General features: G+C 50.1%; 1 pseudogene; it reads right to left on the bottom strand.

The window, feature by feature from the left end:
• Positions 1-1,596: 1,596 nt before the first annotated feature.
• On the bottom strand, positions 1,597-3,895 carry LOC147082195 (uncharacterized; annotated as a pseudogene).
• Positions 3,896-4,112: the final 217 nt, after the last annotated feature.

Consider the following 4,112-nt stretch of genomic DNA (forward strand, 5'->3'; position numbering starts at 1 on the left):
GTCACCGGAATTCCAGGGGTTGGGAGAGGAGGTTGGTGATTGGATTGGAGTTTCCAGGGGTTGGGAGAGGAGGTTGATGATTGGATTGGAGATTCCAGGGGTTGGGAGAGGTGGTTGATGATTGGATTGGAGATTCCAGGGGGTGGGAGAGGAGGTTGATGATTGGATTGGAGATTCCAGGGTTTGGGAGAGGAGGTTGATGATTGGATTGGAGATCCCAGGGGTTGGGAGAGGAGGTTGATGATTGGATTGGAGATTCCAGGGGTTGGGAGAGGAGGTTGATGATTGGATTGGAGATTCCAGGGGTTGGGAGAGGAGGTTGATGATTGGATTGGAGATTCCAGGGGTTGGGAGAGGAGGTTGATGATTGCATTGGAGATTCCAGGGGTTGGGAGAGGAGGTTAATGATTGGATTGGAGATTCCAGGTGTTGGGAGAGGAGGTTGATGATTGGATTGGAGATTCCAGGGGTTGGGAGAGGTGGTTGATGATTGGATTGGAGATTCCAGGGGTTGGGCGAGGTGGTTGATGATTGGATTGGAGATTCCAGGGGTTGGGAGAGGAGGTTGATGATTGGGTTGGAGAGTCCAGGGGTTGGGAGAGGAGGTTGATGATTGGATTGGAGATTCCAGGGGTTGGGAGAGGTGGCTGATGATTGGATTGGAGATTCCAGGTGTTGGGGGAGGAGGTTGATGATTGGATTGGAGATTCCAGGGGTTGGAAGAGGGGGTTGATGATTGGATTGAGGATTCCAGGGGTTGGGAGAGGTGGTTGATGATTGGATTAGAGATTCCAGGGGTTGGGAGAGGTGGTTGATGATTGGATTGGAGATTCCAGGGGTTGGGAGAGGAGGTTGGTGATTGGATTGGAGATTCCAGGTGTTGGGAGAGGAGGTTGATGATTGGATTGGAGATTCCAGGGGTTGGGAGAGGTGGTTGATGATTGGATTGGAGATTCCAGGGGTTGGGAGAGGTGGTTGATGATTGGATTGGAGATTCCAGGGGTTGGGAGAGGAGGTTGATGATTGGGTTGGAGAGTCCAGGGGTTGGGAGAGGAGGTTGATGATTGGATTGGAGATTCCAGGGGTTGGGAGAGGTGGTTGATGATTGGATTGGAGATTCCAGGTGTTGGGAGAGGAGGTTGATGATTGGATTGGAGATTCCAGGTGTTGGAAGAGGGGGTTGATGATTGGATTGGAGATTCCAGGGGTTGGGAGAGGTGATTGATGATTGGATTGGAGATTCCAGGGGTTGGGAGAGGTGGTTGATGATTGGATTGGAGATTCCAGGGGTTGGTAGAGGAGGTTGATGATTGGATTGGAGATTCCAGGGGTTGGGAGAGGAGGTTGATGATTGGATTGGAGATTCCAGGGGTTGGGAGAGGAGGTTGATGATTGCATTGGAGATTCCAGGGGTTGGGAGAGGAGGTTGATGATTGCATTGGAGATTCCAGGGGTTGGGAGAGGTGGTTGATGATTGGATTGGAGATTCCAGAGGTTGGGAGAGGTGGTTGATGATTGGATTGGAGATTCCAGGGATTGGGAGAGGTGGTTGATGATTGGATTGGAGATTCCAGGGGTTGGGAGAGGTGGTTGATGATTGAATTGGAGATTCCAGGGGTTGGGAGAAGAGGTTGATAAGAACATAAGAACATAAGAAATAGGAGCAGGAGTAGGCCAATCGGCCCCTCGAGCCTGCTCCGCCATTCAATAAGATCATGGCTGATCTGATCCTAACCGCCAATCCACTATCACAGAACCATCTCCTGAATCTAACAGAATTAGACACATGAAATAGGAGCAGGATCAGGCTACACGGCCCCTGGGCCCGCTCCGCTACCCACAGGGCCATGACCGATCCGAACCTAGGCTCATGTCCAAATTCCTGCCCGCTCCCCGTAACCCTTAATTGGATTGGATTGGAGATTCCAGGGGTTGGGAGAAGAGGTTGATGATTGGATTGGAGATTCCAGGGGTTGGGAGAGGTGGTTGATGATTGGATTGGAGATTCCAGGGGTTGGGAGAGGAGGTTGATGATTGGATTGGAGATTCCAGGGGTTGGGAGAGGTGGTTGGTGATTGGATTGGAGATTCCAGGGGTTGGGAGAGGTGGTTGATGATTGGATTGGAGATTCCAGGGGTTGGTCACTCGCACAGCTGAGAATATGTTTCATTGCAGGATTTCCATTCACTTCCTGGGCAGCAGCAGGTCTGTAAGTTTAGCAATGGCTTCACTTCCCTGCTGGGCATTCTTCTGAAGTTGCTCCTGATTCACAGCGGCCCTGTGATGGATTTCCTTTCTTGCTTCATCACATTTATCCTGGACCTTCTTAAACTTGTATTCAGACCCCTGCCCGCCCAGCAATGAGCTCAGCTCGCCCAGTTGACCTGCAAGGTACTTGTCGTGAATCTCCACATAGGTTTTTGACATGTCACCGATGTGGGTCATGATGCTGACTGCCTGGGACACTTGAAAGTTCATCATCTGACTACTGGCTAACGCACCTGGAGCACCCTGCGTGCCTTCACCACTCACCGCACTAAGTCTCTTAAATGTCTTCTGGCAACCTTCAGTTAATTTTGGTATGATATGAATGAAGTTGATCATCTCTGACCAGTTGGACTTGATGCTCCCCAGTGCCCCAAGCCCTTTAGCCATCAACGCTACACGTGTGCTGATATCCATCTCTTGTGCCTGATTGTTCTTTATCTCTCTCAACAACGTCTCACTCTCATCACACGAACTTTTCATATTTTGGTGACATTCATTGTACATTTTTTGCGACTCCTCCAACTGGGATTGGACTTCCTTGATCTTCAGTGAGGCTTCCTCTCTAACCTTGCTGAGGAAACTGCTGATTTCAGGGTTTGATTCAGAGGATTCTTTGTCTTTCAGCTCAGACGCCAGTTGTATGAGAAAGATCAACCCTTTCCCCAGCTCCACCACCAGAAGCACTGGGCTGGTCACATTGCTCAAAAGATCAACAATCTTTGGGAGAAGCTTCTTCATCTGTTTCAGTCCTTCCAAACAGAACTGATCAATGAGAGCACTCGCCCTTACATTGTCGTATTCACTGGTGACTTCCTCACGTTTTCGGGAAGCCTCGATCCATTGCTTCTGTAAATTGCACTTCTTCTCCTCTACTAACTCATTCTTCTGTTGTGTTTCCGACAGGACTTTCCTTACTTCCCCCAGCTTATCCTGGCTGATACTCTGGGAATCTGTACAGGTCTCCAGCAGCTCACTCAGTAGATCGCTGAGATTGGAGAGCTCCTTTTCCACAGATTCGGCACATGTTTTGGATTTGTCTGCACAAACCCGAATGTTCTGCAGCTGCTTGGGAAGGTCTTTGTTCAGAGATGACCCTTCACCCACATTCTTCACATGGACAAGGAGGTCCTCACAACACATGCGGATTTTGTTCAGATTAGTGCGGGTCTGTTGAAACGAGTTTACGGTTTGGTTGCAAACCTCCATCAGGCACCTCTTGAATGAATCTGGACGTTTTAAACAGGGATTTCTTGCCTGCACTGCCTTGGTTTAGTTTGAAGTCCTCCATCCTCGTAGCCAGATGCACCAGTTCACCCAAAATAGCGACAGATGTGGGTGCTGGCATCAGAAACTTCTCCCACTTGACCTGGAACTGCACCATCACATCAAAGCAAAGGAACACTTGCTGTTGGCTGTGGAGCTCGGTCACGTGACACTGCTTGTCCGACATGCTGATGTTTCCTGCAATGAGAATTCGCACAACTGGATTGGCTCAAACATTAACAGTTCTGTTATTGGAGAGAGAGGGTTCACATCAGAACAGGCCAGTAGTCAGCCTTGTACAACACAAAGACCACCTTTCAGCCTTGCTGTGCTGACTTAGATGATATAGGGCATGGTGAGGGCACGACAATTGGGCTAATTGACCTGGGCAAGGGAGGGGAAGATTTCTGAGCACCGTCCCGTGACTGCTGAGGGCATCAGCGTTGGGCGCGGTTATCAATAATCCAACAACATGCTGATACTCAGAGCTTCTTCTGTTCAGGTGGACCAGCACACCCATCCCCCGTCCCCCCCGTCCCCCCCACACCCGTCCCCCGTCCCCCCCACACCCGTCCCCCCCA

Source organism: Somniosus microcephalus, unplaced genomic scaffold (genome assembly GCF_052327205.1).
Source record: "Somniosus microcephalus isolate GS21.2 unplaced genomic scaffold, FLI_Smic_1.0 scaffold145, whole genome shotgun sequence".
In the NCBI taxonomy this organism is placed as follows: Eukaryota; Metazoa; Chordata; class Chondrichthyes; order Squaliformes; family Somniosidae; genus Somniosus; species Somniosus microcephalus.